Source organism: Ahaetulla prasina, chromosome 5 (assembly GCF_028640845.1).
Source record: "Ahaetulla prasina isolate Xishuangbanna chromosome 5, ASM2864084v1, whole genome shotgun sequence".
Lineage (NCBI taxonomy): Eukaryota > Metazoa > Chordata > Lepidosauria > Squamata > Colubridae > Ahaetulla > Ahaetulla prasina.
This window is the reverse complement of record NC_080543.1, coordinates 113,669,998-113,689,271: the sequence shown is the minus strand read 5'-3', so window position 1 is coordinate 113,689,271 and position 19,274 is coordinate 113,669,998.

Genomic DNA, 19,274 nt, shown 5'->3' with positions numbered 1-19,274 from the left:
TACTTATGTTTTTTCTTTTATCGAAACAGTTAATTTAGCCATCTCTAAATAGCCATTTATTAGCCATAAAAATCAAATTAATAATAATAATAATAATAATAATAATAATAATAATAATAATAATAATAATAATAATAATAATAATAATAATAATAATCTCTGCTAACTCCATCAACTTTTGCAACCATTTGTCCATTGTGAGGATCACATTATTTCATTAACTTAATGAAAACAAAGATACAGCTCATAATCTTTTGACAGTGGTCATCATTAAAACTGTCGCTCTCTGTGTGCATATAAATGGTTGAACACAAGAATAAGATAAAACTGACAAACTAAAATAGAGCAAAATAGAACACAGAAAAAGGCAAAAATGAAACAAAACATGAAAGGTCCAGAAAGAAAGAGAATAGCAGAAATAAAGGGGGGAGAAAAAAAAGAGAAAAGAGAGAAAAGAGAGGGAGAGAGAGAGAGAAGGAGGGAAAGAGAAAGAGAAAGAAAGAAAGAAAAAAGCTTTTAATCTTCTATAAATGTACTTCTTTCTTTAAAGTTACATCATGACTCTCTTCTTTATATAATCTATCCTATCTAATCATCCAAATCACAAATAAAACTTCCTCTGCTCACTACACTAAATGCCACTTATTTAGGAACCCTCTAGTACAAAGCAGGAAAAAGAACGTATTAATGCCTGGAGCCCTGGGAAAATAAAATCAAAATTCAACCACATGCAACCAATTGATCTCATACTTCAAGCAAAGTGGGATGGAGAAGGAGTTATCATCTTAAATAACTAATCCAGCTCTGATCCCACATAATGCACACCTGCTGCCAATTTCTCCCAGCTGGCCTCCGCACAGGTGCCATTTGCAAACACTGCTGCTCCAGTGAATTGCTCTATTTTGGAGGGTGTTTAGAGTGATGGCATCATGATGTTCAATAAAAATAACAGCTTGTGCGATGCTAATAATTAGGGATGCGTTAGGCCAGTGAAAACTTTGAGTCAGTTTCCCATTTTTCTATTCTCTCTGTGTGTGTCTGTGCATATAAAAAAAAGTAATTCTTACAAATGCCACATTCATTACAATTTGCAACCTTCAAGCTTTTAAAACACAACTGAATACCCCCCACCCACCCCCATCCAAAAATAGATCTATAGTTAATATATATCTGTATACAAATTTTCAAAAAAAAACCTACATGAGCTTCAGCTATTTTCACAATAGTAATTTTTAATCATCATTATAAAGATATAAAATCCTTTTACATCACTTATTCTCAATTTTCTTTTGGGGGTTGGACGGTTGGATTATTTTGACTTAATAATGCCTCGAACGTGCTAGAAATTGCTGTAAATCGCTGGAGGGAAAAAATACTTTGTGCAAATGCTTGACTGCATTTGTGCGAATGTTTGAATGAAGAATAGCAATATGTTCACTGTTGTAGGTTTATATCACTGTGGCATCCATTTAGCAAATTGTGTAATTTTGCTCTCACTCAAAAACCATTGCAAATTTCCTTTGCATCCCGAATGCTAATACTGATACAGCTTAGTGGTTATTTCTCTTTTGAATTCTGGTAAGTTATAATTGGCCATGAGTGAGGCAGATGATGGTAACACAATAATTAATATCCTATCAGATGCCAAAAAAGCCTTTCCAAATCTTTCTGAGGAATAGGTCACTGTGATATGTAATTTCCAAATATCTCTGTCCTTTTGCCAGGATTTAAGGATTCCTCATCTTTAAAAACTGGCAGAGAATAATTACCAGTGGTCTTTATTTTTAAATACAGTATCTATAGAGATTCTCAGTCATCCAGGTCATGGTTGTCCCAAAGGTGTTTTTTCAAAAGGCAACTGGATTTTCTCTGTTTTCGCTTGAAGATGTTTTTTTTTTAATTTGAATTTATATCCCGCCCTTCTCCGAAGACTCAGGGTGACTTACATTGTGTTAATAGAATAGAATTTATTGGCCAAGTGTGATTGGACACACAAGGAATTTGTCTTGGTGCATATGCTCTCAGTGTACATAAAAGAAAAGATACGTTCATCAAGGTACAACATTTACAACACAATTGATGATCAATATATCAATATAAATCATAAGGATTGCCAGCAACAAGTTATAGTCATATAGTCATAAGTGGAAAGAGATTGGTGATGGGAACTATGAAAAGATTAATAGTAGTGCAGATTCAGTAAACAGTCTGACAGTGTTGAGGGAATTATTTGTTTAGCAGAGTGATGGCCTTCGGGAAAAAACTGTTCTTGTGTCTAGTTGTTCTGGTGTGCAGTGCTCTATAGCGTCGTTTTGAGGGTAGGAGTTGAAACAGTTTATGTCCAGGATGCGAGGGATCTGCAAATATTTTCACGGCCCTCTTCTTGATTCGTGCAGTATACAGGTCCTCAATGGAAGGCAAGTTGGTAGCAATTATTTTTTCTGCAGTTCTAATTATCCTCTGAAGTCTGTGTTTTTCTTGTTGGGTTGCAGAACCGAACCAGACAGTTATAGAGGTGCAAATGACAGATTCAATAATTCCTCTGTAGAATTGGATCAGCAGCTCCTTGGGCAGTTTGAGCTTACTGAGTTGGCGCAGAAAGAACATTCTGCGCCAACATTAAGCAATAGTCTTCATCCATTTGTATATTATATACAAAGTCAACTTATTGCCCCCAACAATCTGGGTCCTCATTTTACCTACCTTATAAAGGATGGAAGGCTGAGTCAACCTTGGGCCTGGTGGGACTTGAACCTGCAGTAATTGCAAGCAGCTGCTGTTAATAACAGACTGTCTTATCAGTCTGAGCCACCAGAGGCACCATAGGAAGATGTTTTGCTTCCCATCCAAAAAGCTTCTTCAGTTCTGCGTATGCTAATGAACTGAAGAAGCTTCTTGGATGAGAAGAGAAACATCTTCAAGGAAAAACAAAGAAAGTCCAGTTGCCTTTTGAAAAAGCACATTTGGGACTTTCATTTTAAGATTTTTTTCCTCCACCATATTCCTATCTTTGCAAATTGACATTGCACAGCAAGTTAAATATGTAGGCAAAAAATAAAAGGCCCATGTGATATATTTATTTATTAGACCCTGATTTGTTTCTAGGATAATTTTTACTTGTTATATTAATTAAACATATGTATTTCCCATCTTATTCCATATCATAAAGTTTGTAGAGGTGAGATCAAAAGTGCAGTAAGAGTACTTTGACTCTGCATAGAAATGCTAGCACGTTTTGCACTTTGTTGGTATATTTTGTAATTTCCATGCACCTTAAAAATAGATATCATTGATCAATTCTGAATGTCTGTTTCTCTCACTGTTTATATACCATTATTTGGGTTGCATTCTTTCCCCTCTCTCTATGGATTGATCGATTCATTGATTATGTGCTGTCATGGTGATGCTAGATAGATAGAAACATGCTGATCTGTCCCCATCCAGGATCTTCAGGTCTTCAAATGATATGATCATGGCCAATGTAATCCATCTTGCTGCCAGATTATCTTCTCTTGTCTCTTTCCATTTTTTCTAGCAATCTAGACCAATGTTTCTCAACTTTGACAACTTTAAGATCTATCTTAAAATGAAGACCTAACAAAATAAAATTCAATGAAGAGAAAAATAAAATCCTACAGTTAGGTAAGAAAAACCAAAAGCACACATATAAACTGGGTGAAACCAGGCTTAATAGCAGTAACTGTGAGAGGGATCTTGGAGTCTTAGTGGACAACCAGCTAAATATGAGCCAGCAGTATGCAGCTGTAGCCAAAAAAGCCAATGGAATCCTAAATCACATTAACAGAGGGATACAATTAAGATCAAGTGAGGTACTAATACCACTCTATAAAGCACTAGTAAGACCACATCTAGAGTACTGCATCCAGCTTTGGTCACCACACTATAAAAAAGGATGTTGAGACTCTAGAAAAAGTGCAGAGAAGAGCAACCAGGATGATTAGGGGACTGGAGACTAAAACATATGAAGAATGGTTACAGGAACTTGGCATGGCTAGTCTAGTGAAGAGAAGGATCAAGGGAGACGTGATAGCAATGTTCCAATATTTGAAGGGCTGCCACAGAGAGGAGGGGGTCAAGCTGTTTTCCAAAGCACCTGAAGGCCAGACAAGGAATAATGGATGGAAACTGACCAAGGAGAGATTAAACCTAGAAATGAGGAGGAACTTTCTGATAGTGAGCACAATCAACCTATGGAACAGCTTGCCTTTGGAAGATGTGAGAGCTTCATCATTTGAGACTTTCAAGAAAAGATTGGGCTGCCATTTGTCAGAAATGGTGTAGGGTCTCATGCTTGAGTGGGGGATTGGACTAGATGAACTATAAGGTCCCTTCCAACTCTGTTAATCTGAGAATTATTTTTTTTATTTATTTACATTTATATCCCGCCCTTCTCCGAAGACTCAGGGCGGCTTACAGTGTATAAGGCAATAGTCTCATTCTATTTGTATATTTACAAAGTCAACTTATTGCCCCTCCAACAATCTGGGTCCTCATTTTACCTACCTTATAAAGGATGGAAGGCTGAGTCAACCTCGGGCCAGGCTTGAACCTGCAGTAATTGCAGGCTGCTGTGTTCTAATAACAGGCTTCTAACAGCCTGAGCTATCCACGGCCCTGAGCTATCCACGGCCCGATATGCATGGACTGCATGCATATATGCATGGACTGCAACTCCCAGAATTCTCCAGCCAGCTATGCCGGAGAATTACAGTCCATACATCTTAAAGTTATCAAGGTTGAGAAACACTGGTCTAGATATCTCGAGAGAACTGAGTCTTCACATTTCCAACTTCTTCCAAACTTTTACTTCTATAGAGTGCTACAGGAAAAGTCACTGTTATAGGTATAGAATTATCAAACTATCTGAACACTGTGACTGTTGGTACCTGTACTGTTCAGAATTGATTCTATAAAGCAGATGTTACCCACTATTTTAATGTCTTTGCTGTCAATCAAAAGACTGTTGCTAATGACTGTAGCTACTGTCATTATTTTGAACTTCTTTATATTTAATTTAGTCCTATGTTTTTTCCCACTGTGCTCCATGACTTTCATTACTAGAGCTTACGGATAATTTGCATTTTCAGCTGCAAAAATAATGTCATGAGGCTGTTGATGGTTTGTCCTCCAATTTCAAAACCAGGTCATTTTCTTCCAACCCAGCTTCCTTCATTTTTATACATATTGTATGTATCACAGCCTTTTCAATAAAGATATTTCATTACAATTGCCCATATATACAGTAATCTACACCTGTAAGCAAATTGTTCATAAATGCATGTAACTTTAGGTCTTTAATCCACTGAGTATTGAGGCCAGACATTTATATTTCCAATATTGAAGAACTAGTCTCTAAGCAAAATAAAAGAGCAGAAAATCATTTTCTGTTGACAGATGTCATTTTTATGCAATAGGCATATAATTCAAAATAAAAATACCTAAAATGCTAAACCTTGTCTCAAAGAAAATTAATATTTGCAATTATGACTACGCAAAATAAAGATACCTTAAGGCTAATACATAAAGAAGTGTTGTGATCAAGTATTATTATTACATCTCAAGTGATATAATTTACTCATTCTTTTTTCATCCAAATGTGATGGGCATTAATAAATCATGTATGCGTGTGCATGATGCAAAGTTTTGACATGGATAGACTATAGCTTCCCATTGTTGAGAGAAATGTGATCTCCATTTTTTTGTTTCATTAAGTTTGGAATAGAATAGAATAGAATAGAATAGAATAGAATAGAATAGAATAGAATAGAATAGAATAGAATAGAATAGAATAGAATAGAATAGAAATCTTTATTGTCCAAGTATGATTGGATACACAAGGAATTTGTCTTTGGTGCATATGCTCTAAGTATACATAAAAAGAAAAGATACATTCATCAAATATCATAAGATACAACATTTAATGATAGTCATAGGCACAGGTGAAATGCTCCCGATTTGGACCAGATCAACTGATCTGGTAACAATGGTGACGGATAGTTCAGAGAACCAGTAGCAAAACTCTCTGCCCCCCACCCGCATGCCCAGCTAAGCCACGCAATCATCAGAGGTTTTTTTTACTTTTAAAAGCATTTTTTCTTCGGCTGAAAAAATGCTTTTAAAAGTTAAAAAAAAAAAGCCTCTGATGATCGCACGGCTCAGCTGGGATTGCCAGAACCCTTTCAAAGCATTTTTTCTACAAGCTCTTTGGCCGAAGAGACGATAAAAAAAATGCTTTGAAAGAGTCCTGGCGATCAGGCAACTCACCTGCGATCGTCAGAATCCTTTCAAGGCATTTTTTCTACAAACTCTTTGGCTGAACAGCTTGTAGAAAAAATTCTTTTAAAAGTTAAAAAAAAAAAAAGTTGGCCACTCCCACCCAGTCACATTACCCCTCCCCACCAAGTCACGCCCACAGAACTGGTAGCAAAAAAATTTACATTTCACCCCTGGTCATAGGGTACAAATAAGCAATCAAATCATACTAGGAAACAATCAATATAAATCGTAAGGATACAGCAAGAAGTTACAGTCATGCAGTCATAAGTGGGAGGAGAGAACAAAGAGAAGATTAATAGTAACAGTAATGCAGACTTAGTGAATAGTTTGACAGTGTGGAGGTAATTATTTGTTTAGCAGAGTGATATTAAAGTTTTAATATCAAATTGATGTGCTCTTACTCAATATTTACAAAAAATAATTCTGGACTTTTGAGTTTAATTTTTAGATTTAATCTAAATTGAAATGTAAGATTTAATCATTTCTAATGATTTTGGTGCCTCTGAAGCTGAAAGTTCTGCTAGTCCAAATTAAATTATCAGTCACTTTTTTAGTTATAAATACTGCCCTGGGTAGCCTAATGACATTTATCCTTTTCCATAGAAAATAATGGAAACCCATATTTATCATTCAATAAGTGATCTAAAGTAAAAATTCCAACATCTACTATGTCTTTTATGTAACAATTTCTTTAAAATCAAATTTAAGGTCTGGATTCTATCTTATGCTTCAACTGTTCTTTAGTTTTGAACAATTATCCAAACATAAGCATTTTGATATTAAACATTTTATAATGTCCAGGTTGTTTATAGTGGTCCATGCCTGCAATTCATCTGTATTTCAAGGTTTGATCAAATTGTTATGGTTTGGTCCACCAGAGTTCTTAATATATTCTTAAAATAGCTGGATTATCTTCTAAAACAGGGGTCTCCAACCTTGGCAACTTTAAGCCTGGAGCACTTCAACTCCCACAATTTCTGGGAGTTGAAATCCCCCAGGCTTAAAGTTGCCAAGGTTGGAGACCCCTGTTCTAAGACATTACCATGCACCATCATTTCCACTCTCCAATCCTGCACAAAATGCTTTCAGTTATTTTATGATTGCTTTCAATTTTCAAAACACAAAAAACATGCAAGACATATGCTATGAACCAAACAGCCCTCATCTTCAGCTGGCCCATAGGTAAAATATATATAAAAAAATGTAATCCAGTCCACCTCCTGTTTTTGAAGATGCTACAGGTCCTTCAACACCAGAATCCCTTTCATAATACAAAACAAACAAGGAAAACTGCTGCAACCTCCCCATCCATGTTTTCAGCAGAGATATGATATTCATTTGCTTGCTGGTTGGCAAAAACAAAACCAGACCTCTGTGGTTGCGATGAATTGAAACTTCCTGGCTGCAGGCATTTTTCAGGTGCATATAAAATTTCCTGTGACCTGTGAAAATGAAATTTTGCATGACTATCATTTTACAACCTGGCAAGAATAAATGTTATATTTCATTGTAGCCAAAAGAGTGGAATGCAGAAATGTTTCCTTTGAGCTCAGGTACCAGTCTGCAAGGTAAAACAAGAGTTTTTGCCAGTACAAAAAATTCTAAAGAACTACAAATATAGAGATTGGAACAGTTGGGAGCATTTTCATAAAACAGTTGCGATATTGGGCATGGCCAGAAGAAAAATGGCCAGAAAGGGGGAAGAGGAGGAAAAGAGAACAGAAAAAGGAAAAGAAATAAATGTTAAAAAAACAAAATGATAAAATAAATCCAGGATGATTCGGTCCCCTGTCTGTATCTTATTATACACACATTGGATTGGTCCATTTTGTAAATGGGTTACATTATTTTATACACAATTAATTTTAATCTAGATAATTCCATTTCTATAAACTTCTAGTACATATATTGGTCATATTTGGGCTGCAGTAATCTAGACTATCAATATCTGAAAATAAAGTGTTTGAATATTCTATATCAGGGGTCTCTAAACCTCAGTCATCCCTATGAACTGGGGCTTGAACCCTTCAAAAATGGGCTGTAGAAGTGGCAGGTGAATTATACCAACTCTATTCTAACCCTAATTTAACCTTAATCCTAACCCTAACCCTAACCCTAACCCTAACCCTAACTCTAACTCTAACTCTAACTCTAACTCTAACTAACTCTAACTCTAACTCTAACTCTAACTCTAACTCTAACCCTAACCTAACCTAACCTAACCCTACCCCTACCCCTACCCCTAACTCAGTGGTGGGATTCAGCAAGTTCGCACCACTTCGAGAGAACCAGTTGTTAACTTTCTGAGCAGTTTGGTAAACTGGTGGTTGGAAGAAATCATTAGGGCAGAGAACCGGTTGTTAAATTACTTGAATCCCACCACTGCCCTAACCCTAACCTAACCTACCCCTACCCCTACCCCTACCCCTAACCCTACCCCTACCCCTACCCTAACCCTACCCTAACTCTAACCCTCATGCACATCCCCACTTGCGTGACTGACAAGCAAGATGTGCACATGCTCTCCATTTGTGCAAGTCAGCGAGTGTGCCCACTGATCACACAAATGGAGTTGCATGTGCATACTTGCCCACTTCTCACACAAAACCATCCCCTCCCCCCTGGCCTGACTGCTAAGCCAGAAAGGTTGAGAAAGGTCCATTCTACATCTTTATGGTGCCATATGGTGTTTGTCCAGATTTTTTTTAGCCTAGATATGGTAGCCTTACAATTTATACACATGTATTTATTTCCATATTCAAGTATGACACATATGTCATATGAGAGAGAAATTTCTAAGGCTGAGTCAGTGGAAGTTGAAAAAGTCATATGGGCAAAGTATAGATCCTAGATATTGCCTTGATTTTTATTTGTAGTAATATTTTCTTTTTCTTTCTTTCTTTCTTTCTTTCTTTCTTTCTTTCTTTCTTTCTTTCTTTCTTTCTTTCTTTCTTTCTTTCTTTCTTTCTTTCTTTCCTTTTGTGGGAGAAATTCAGGCCAAACTTCCTTTAGAAGCTGGTGTTTTGCTTTGATGAGAAAGTGGCCCTGAAAATCTTGAGACACATCTATGACCATGAGCACCATGCTGCCTCCTCCAATTTATTTTTTAAAAGTGAACTAGGAAACTGGTAAGCAGCAAGCAAAATATGAAATCTTAGCTCATAGGCCTTGATAGAATATAACAGTGTGGGTGGCTGCAGCCCAGAGCATTGTGTGAGAAGGAAAAAAATAAAAGCTGAAGATGAGAGGAAATACCAATTACTTCTCACAGTTTGTGAACTGGCTAGAACGCTGAGTACTATGCTGTGGAGAGTACAGTTCTAAGGATTTGTGGTGGAAACCAAAGAACTTTTCCTTACTCTAAAGAGAGAGAAGGCTCAGGTTGAAACACGACAACCCAAAAATTAAATCTATAGATTGTTCCTTTAAAACAGCCTCTCTTGCCAGGATGGTTTTCACAGGACTCTCAATTTTCTCCCATGCATCTGAACTTGGATCTGAGTTAAGCATGCTATACTTCAGTCTTCTTCTAAATTATGCCTGACTATACAGACTAATAGTCAGTCTATCAATCTAATATAGTGGTTTGCAAATTTAGAAACTTTAAGATGTTTCAGCTCCAGCCAGCATGGGAATTCAGGGAGTTAACATTCACAAATCTTAAATTGTGAAGTTTAAAAAATATTGATCTAAGTCTGTAATTTGGTTGTAACCCAAAACAGATATTGGCAATAAATGTTATCTATGTAGTGATGACTCTTTTTTACTTTATTAAATATAGTAAAAATGAAAGAGAGAGAGAGAGATTGATAACATGTCTGATATCATCAACAAGCAAATGCTGCATTCATTTCAACTTCTGTCCTATCAAAAATATCTAAAAAAGCTATTAGTATGAGCAACAATAAAGAAATGTCTAAACCATAGTTTGTGTGTGTGTGTGTGTCTGAGTGAGAGAGAAAGAGAGAGAGAGAGAGAGACAGACAGACAGACAGACAGACTGACAGACAGAGACAGGGAGACAGACAGAGATAGAGAGACAAAAAGTCAGAAAGAGATGCTAGCTATTTAAGGAGAATTTTATTGAAATATTCATATGCATCCTGTGGATTTTTTCATTTCTGTCGTGTCTCAAAATTTGAATTTAAGAAGGAAATGTGATGGATTCCAGAAATGTTTTGGGATTTCACAAGCAATAAATGCCCAAGTGCTAAAGGTATATGTTGTTGTTTTTGTTTGTTTTGTTTTGCATTCCTGAAATACCGTCAACACAAGTTTGTATTCAAAAACATGGCAGATCATAAACTATAGCCGCATTAAAATAGGAAAGTTTTAAAAAGAACACTTTTGCTTTAGCAAGCTCAGGCAAAAGGATTCTGGGATTTATTGCAGTCTTGAAAAGTTTATGACACACAGAGCTCTAAATACTGCAATCTTGTTTTCATGAATACTAAATTACAAAAACGTTGTTTGCCAACTCTTCTGCCCTGCTGTAATGAAAGTTATCCTGGCATAAATTGCATTTTATCAGTGTTAATCAAGGATCATCATATTTGATTACAAGTGAGGTTTTCTTCTCTCTCTTTTTCTCTCTCTATCGCTGGGTTGTTGTTATTGATATTTTTCTTGTTTTATTCAGCGCAGATGTTTGCTTTTGCTCGACTGCAGACCTTTAGTTTCACAAAAATGTATGACAAGCTATACCTGTACTTAGTATCACCCAAAATGAGAATGGGATTATGACAAATTTGCACAAGGAAAAAGCTTGAAAGGTAAATTCTGATGCTTGACTTCTAGACATGTTTCCCAATGATGTTTGGGAATATCTTCAACTATTTTAAGGTTAAAACCGGGAATGAGCTGGCTTATAGAAATATAAAAAGGTAAAGGTTTCACTCGCACATATGTGCTAGTTGTTCCTGACTCTAGGGGGTGGTGCTCATCTCTGTTTCAAAGCTGAAGAGCCCGCACTGTCCGAAGATGTCTCCGTGGTCAAGTGGGTGGCATGACTACATGCCAAAGGCTCACGGAACGCTGTTACCTTCCCACCAAAGGTGGTCCCTATTTTTCTACTTGCATTTTTTACCTGCTTTGGAACTGCTAGGTTGGCAGAAGCTGGGACAAGTAACGGGAGCTCATCCCGTTACGTGGCATTAGGGATTCAAACCGCTGAACTGCCGATCTTTTGATCGACAAGCTCAGTGTTTTAGCCACTGAGCCACCGTGTCCCTTTTAAAACTGGGTATGAGCTGGCTTGTAGATATATACATAATGCACAAATTGTGAAAATAAAGATGTTGGACGAACTTTTAGAGAAGAAATGACAAAGTGATAACCACTCTTCTAAAAGTAGAACCAATGACATGGCAGAATGAAGTACTGACAAGTAGACTGGTTCTTTGTTAAACCCTCTCCTGACAAAGAAAGGATCTGAGATCATTCACAAGTGCTCCAGACAATTGCTGTTTGCAAAGAAAATGTAAGACAGCAGTTTGAGTGGGTTTAGAAGTCCAGAAAATGAGGAGTTAATCATCTTGATTAAAATGCAGTTGGCCATTTTGACTCTTCCAAAATCCTTTCTATCATTACAATGTGGTCTTCCTATCCCCTAACCGTACCTTCAGCAAGTGGTTGACTAAGCTCTATGGGTTAAGCCACATTGGGTTAATGGGTACCGGACTTTTGGGGGGAAAGGGATATACATAGAACGTTGTACATGACTACAAGAGGGGTTAGATAAGGGGTGTCAAACTTGCGGCATCGTGGCAGTGTCACATGATGTGCAGGGATTTTTTCCCCCCTTTGCTAAACTAGGCATGGGCATGGCCAGCATGTGATACATCTGACCGTGAGTTTGACAGCACTGGGTTAGATGAATGAAACCAAATGTACCAGGACATCACCATCACACCCACTATGGATAACATTTATTCCCAGTGTTGCGATTAACGAGAAACTATTCTTAATTCCCCTAGTCACTAAACCAAAAAAATAAGCTCGGTTATCCAAATGGACTTGGTATAGGTCAGTATGATTGACAAGGCAAATTCTAAGATAATTTTAAAATCATACTAAGATGAAAGTTAGAAAGTAGACAAATTGCAAGTAGACAAATAGGTACCACTTCAGAGGGATGGACACGGGTGAAATGCTCCCGGTTCAGACCGGATTGCCTGATCTGGTAGTGATGGCGGCGGGTGGTTCAGAGAACTGGTAGTAAAAATCCCTGCCCCCCACTCTCCCCCGCATGCCCAGCTGAGCCGTGTGATCATCAGAGGTTTTTTTTTTACTTTTAAAAGCATTTTTTCTTTGGCCGAAAAAATGCTTTTAAAAGTAAAAAAAAAAAGCCTCTGATGATTGTGTGGCTCAGCTGGGATTGTCAGAACCTTTTCAAAGCATTTTTTCTACAACCTCTTCAGCTGAAGAGGCTGTAAAAAAGTGCTTTTAAAGGGTTCTGGCGATCAGGCAACTCATCTGGGATTGTCAGAACCCTTTCAAAGCATTTTTTCTATGAGCTCTTCGGCCATTTAGACAATTACAACTACACTGGCTTTGGTCTGACCTAAGCCTAGCACATAAAATTATCTGCTACAATGTCCTAGCTGTCAATGACTACTTCAGCTTCAACCACAACAATACACAAGCACACAATAGATACAAACTAAAGGTAAACCGCTCCAAATTTGATTGCAGAAAATACGACTTCAGTAACAGAGTGATCAATGCCTGGAATGCACTACCTGACTCTGTGGTTTCTTCCCCAAACCCCCATAACTTTAACCTTAGACTGCCTACTGTTGATCTCACCCCATTCCTAAGAGATCTGTAAGGGGCGTGCATAAGCACACCAATGTGCCTACTGCCCCTGTCCTAATGTCCCTTTTTATTTATATCCATTTCATGTATTCATAATTATGTTTATACTTCTATCTGTTATCTTATACATGCTTGTCAAATAAATAGAAAGCAGATGGATTAAAGTAAATGAAATGAAGATATGCATCATTCAATAAATACAAATGAAAGTGGCATTTTTTTTTGTCATTATGCGTCTTCATAGGAACAATGTGGCAAAAAAAGGGTCAGTTCATAACAAATTATGAAGAAAAGGGACAACTAGAGCTACTTCATATCACTGGATTTGCTTAAGTGGCCCCAACTATAGTTTCTAAACTTTCATTTTATTGATTTGCTTGTGCAGGCATCACCAAATAAAGATTCTGCCATCAAAAAAGCTGCCAAAGCAGAACTCTATGCCTCTTTGGCTGGCAGCATGACCATCACTAAAATGGTGTCTCCAATGTCTCCAACCTACCTGGAGTGCAATATGTCATCTGAGAAGAAGAAATAAGAATGCCAGACTTGCCACAGAATCGATAAAACCCTCTGGCAGAGTAAGGCATTCACTTTGGCACTTTTGAACAAAAGGAAGCCAGAGGGAAAAAAACTTCAGGATGGCTTTTGAATATTCTGTCTTTCCCTTTCACGCAGCAAAAGACATTCATACGGTTGACACATGCCAGGTTTCTCACTGGTTGCCAATTAAGACAGGAATATGAGAGCAATTAGAAAGCAGGCATCTGGTTTAATTTGCCCTATTGGCAAGCAACAATCTGTGCCTCCATTCCCAGGCAAGATGTACAAACTCACACATCCTTAAGGGGACTGGCGTTTCTTTAATCTCTGTGCAGATTGCCTAAACATTTTATGACATTTGTATGGAAAATACAATTCACTGGACAATGCACAGTGTATATGCCTGATTCCTTTGTAATTTTTGTTAATGAGTAATCATCCAAATGTTGTGAGTTAATATTTAAAAACATCTCCTGATGTCATCCGTTTCGGAAAGTCTTGTATCCAGGTGACTGTACCAACTGGCAGAATTCAGAAAACATTCAGCAATCCATACACAATAATCTGGTTAGTACAGTCTTCTTGAACAGAACTGATTAGCTGCTATGAAGCAATGAAAACCTAAATGAATGAATTTCTGGCTACTTAGCAAAAATTCTTGGCCGCTGCCAGTTGTTGCATACAGTATGACTAATGAGGAAAGAAGGGGGGAAAAACACTAGGATCTAGTTCCTGAAGTGGTCCTCAGAAGAAAAATGTAGAAAAACTGCTCATCACAATACAGCCTTCAAAAATAAAGGAGAAAAATACAAACCATAGTAATTCAGAATCCTCATACTTGGGTAAATTCTATTTGAATTAACAAGATTCACTTCCAGATTTGCATTACAGATCTTTGCCATTGGCAAGATGAGCCATGGTGGCACAGTGGTTAGAGTGCAGTACTGCAGGCTATATCTGCTGCCTGCCGGCTGCCTGCAATTTAGCAGTTCAAATCTCACCAGGCTCAAGGTTGACTCAGCCTTCCATCCTTCCGAAGTAGGTAAAATGAGGGCCCAAATTGTTGGGGGCAATATGCTGACTCTGTCAACTGCTTTGAGAGGGCTGTAAAGCACTGTAAAGCAGTATATAAGTCTAAGTGTTATTGCTATTTTTTTAAAGAATGAAAGAATTTGAAGAAACTTTTTTAATGGCTGCATGCTTCTTGATCCACACTTTATTGTTTATTACCTCATAACGATAATGCTTCTGTGATTATCTTCCTTTTTTTTTCACAGAAGAAAAAAAATCCAGTTGTACAGTACATAGAAAACATATCTGAAAGTTTGGCATAGTTTTAAAGGTGATGGCTAGAATGATACAGAGACAGCTTGTTCACACATTCAAAATCTTCCAAACCATTATCTGGATTTATATAGCTTGCTTTAGTCCATTTGCCATTCCCCTTCATCATTACATAGTTTTGATTTCGTTTGCAATCAAGTACTTATTCATCTTTAAACTACAAAGTTACCATGGAGATTTTAATCAACATTGTGTTTTCCAGAAACTATATCAATTCAGTACATTGCAACATATACCAATTTACCTAACTAAAAATCTCCGTGACAACTTTGTACTTTAGAAATGAGTAAGTATTAGTTGTGATATAATGAGTTGGTATAGTTAGTTTCTGAAAAAAAAAATGTTGACTAGAAACTCTTAGATTATTGGTAGTCCTTGCGTTTAAAAATCTAGGACCCATGATGGACACCTTTTTTAACAAACAGTAACACTTTTATTATGAAAAACAGACTTATCCCAAAAAAAGAAGAGATGGATGGAAGTTTTACCAATGTCCGAGCTGACCCATGAAATTTCTGAGAGCACCTTAGAGGAAAGATGAGAAAAATGTTGCCCAGATATAGCAGAAAATAAAAGAGAAATAAACGGATATACACAGTTGAGATGTATGGCTGAAGATGATTAAATCAAACTAGTACCGTATATACTCGAGTATAAGCCGAGTTTTTCAGCACGTTTTTTGTGCTGAAAAACGTCCCCTCGGCTTATACTCGGGTCTATACGGCTTGTACTCGAGTTTTTTTTTTTTTTTTAAGCCCCTCGGCTTATACTCGAGTATATACGGCTTATACTCGAGTTTTTTTTTTTTCTTTTTTTCACATTTTACCGGACGGCGGGGGGAAGCCCTGCCGGTGCAGTGAGAGGGCGGGGCGGGGGAGCCGCCAGCCTTCTCAGCTGAGGGAGGGAGGGTTTCCCCAACCGGTAGGTGCCTCATTTCCCACCCTCGGCTTATACTCGAGTCCCCAGTTTACCCCAGTTTTTGGGGTAAAATTGGGGACCTCGGCTTATACTCGGATCGGCTTATATTCGAGTATATACGGTAATTAAAGAATGCATTCAATAGCAGAAACTGTTAAATGCATTAAGACAGTAGCAGAAACTGCTAATAATTTACCATTATTAGAAATAAAATTAAATCATTAGTAAAATTAATTATTCAAATATCACCCCAAATTTCTGAGTTCATTTCCTTATTACTAAAATGCTAGTTTTGAAATGGGGAAAAAAGTTTATGAGAACTTGTTTTTTATAGATATCTAACAGAAATTACTGAATTAGATGTCAAAGAGGCAGCATCCTTTTTGTCCTTTATTGTATGCTGCTTATTGGTGCTGATTTTTAATCATCTTCCCCCAAAACTCCCCTTGTATACCATCAATATTCACTAACTGCAATCCACTTGTTTCAGTGTTTCACAGTTACTGTAACTGTGAAGGAATGTAGCAGTGAGGAAACAGCATGAATATAACTTGAAGGTTTTTGTTTTGATAGCCTTAAAAAACATGATAGTAGAGGAACACTACATCATTGTTTAAAAATCATGCTTTTTCTTTCCAGCGAAGAAATTGCTTGCCATCACGTTACCTATAAAAACTGGAATGCATGAAAAGAAAAATCACACCATGCTGAGTTTATTGAGTTGGGGGAAAATTATAAACCAAAACACATGACGAGTCTTATTTCTTGATAAAAGTACTATTCAAGCTTTTTTGAGTTTCCATCTATGTATCCCTTTGGAAGAGAAAAAGACTATCGGAAAGTATAAAGAAAAATGAATAGCAATTTGGTAAAAGGGAATAAGACAATTAAAGTAGAGTGAATATAGAAAACAAGAGAAAGAGACAGACAGTCAAAATTGGTGGGGGGGGGCGGATAATCTGAAATAGAAAACTAGCACATCAAACACTAAACTAGGATGAAATGTTCAATAATTTTTCTTTAAAAAAAACTAATCATAATATTTTTATAGAAAAATAAATGAGGTAATTCTTAGAAATAAGTGGAAAGTGGGCAAGAGAAAGTAGTGGAAGGGGTTGATTGACAAGAATATGTAAAATAAATGAAAAAAATATCTGGCCCAAACGAAGTTGAGAAGACAAGTTTTGAACCAAGACGTTTTTGGGAAACTGTTTCCTAGTGAGCAATAACACTTATTTAGAGCAAGTTGTTTACTATTTCTCTTTTTCTTATTTTCTAGTTATGAAGTGTTTTAATACTTTGTAAGTTTTATTTATTTTTATTTATTTATTTATTTTTGTCACAACAATATATGTAAGTATCATACGGAAAGGTTATATAAACATATATATGAGTAAATATTAGGAGGTATAAGCATATATATATATATATAGGAAGAAGAAAAGAAAAACAATAGGACAGGAACGGTAGGCACGTTTGTGCGCTTATGCATGCCCCTTATGGTCCTCTTAGGAATGTGGTGAGGTCAATAGTAGAAAGTTTTAGGATAAAGTTTTTAGGATTATGGGAAGAGACCACAGAGTCAGGTAAAGTGTTCCAAACACTGATGATTCTGTTACAGAAGTCATATTTTCTGCAATCTAGATTAAAGTGGTTGACATTAAGTTTAAATCTGTTGGTTGCTCTTATATTATTGCAATTAAAGCTGAAGTAGTCTTTAACAGGAAGGACATTACAACAGATGATTCTATGAGTTAAACTTAGGTCTTGTCGAAGGCGACGGAGTTCTAAGTTTTCTAAGCCTAGGATTTCAAGTCTGGTGGGATAAGGTATTTTGTTGTTTTCAGAGGAATGGAGAACTCTTCTTGTAAAATATTTCTGGACACGTTCAATTGTATTGATGTCAGAGATGTGGTGAGGGTTCTAAACAGGTGAGCTGTATTCTAGTTGTTTTGATCAGCTAATGATTAGACAATCTTAAAATCTATCAACCAAGCAAGATATCTCCTACAGAAGAAGACTGGAACACACAGGTCATCACAGCAAAGTAAAGATTTTGTCAAAATGAGGAAATGTGCATCGTGACTCACAATGCAAACTCTACCCTTTAAATACCTGCACTGTGATGACACAGTGCACATATTTTATTATTTTTCTCTCCATCCACTAAACTCCTGTGGATGACATATTGGATCATAAAAGGTCCAATAAAATTACACATTTTGCAGAAGTACAATAAAACTAAATCTTCATTGAATCTGGACAGATGAATCTCAACTGCATCTTGCTTTTTATGACTATTTGCTTGCAATTTTATGTATTCTTTACCCTGCGCTTGGAAAATTCATGGATTCTTCTTATTTACAGTACAAGGTTTCAAAGATTAGATGTTGGTGAACTGTGGTGGAAGCCATTTTTATTTTTATTTTTATTTTTATTTTTATTTTTATTTTATTTTATTTTATTTTATTTTATTTTATTTTATTTTATTTTATTTTATTTTATTTTATTTTATTTATTTATTTATTTATTTATTTATTTATTTATTTATTTATTTATTTATTTATTTATTTATTTATTTATTTATTTATTTATTTATTAAACTTCTATACCACACTATCTCCCACAGGACTCAGGGCAGTTCACAGCCATATTAAAATACAACAGTATAATAAATAACAATATAAAAACAAGTAAAACTAAATATTTAATGGCCAAATCACTAAAACGGTAAAAACCGATTTAAAACCCATTTAAAATTTCACTAAAATATTTCTTAGGCTACTCTAGCTTGCTGAAATAAAAAAGTCTTCATTTCACATCTGAAGGCCCGGAGGTTAGGGAGTTGTCGTAACCCCGGAGGAAGCTCGTTCCACAGGGCCGGTGCTGCCACAGAGAAGGCCCTTCCCCTGGGGGTTGCCAACCTGCATTGTTTGGTCGACGGCACCCTGAGGAGGCCTGCTCTGTGGGAACGCACAGGTTGTTGGGAGGCAATCGGCGGCAGAAGGCGGTCTCGTAGATATCCCGGTCCTAAGCCATGGAGCGCTTTAAAGGTGGTAACCAAAACCTTGAATTGCACCCGGAAGGCCACCGGCAGCCAGTGTAGGCCGCGCAGGATAGGTGTTCTGTGGGAGCAGCGCAGTGCTCCCTCTATCACCCGTGCGGCCACATTCTGGACTAGCTGGAGCCTCCTGGCACTCTTCAAGGGGAGCCCCATGTAGAGAGCATTGCAATAGTCCAGGCGGGAAGTGATGAGGGTGTGAGTGACCGTGCGTAAGGCGTCCTGGTCAAGGAAAGTAATTAATGAACGGTAGCTCAAAAATACAAAATTTTAGGAATAACATATAAGCAACTCGAAT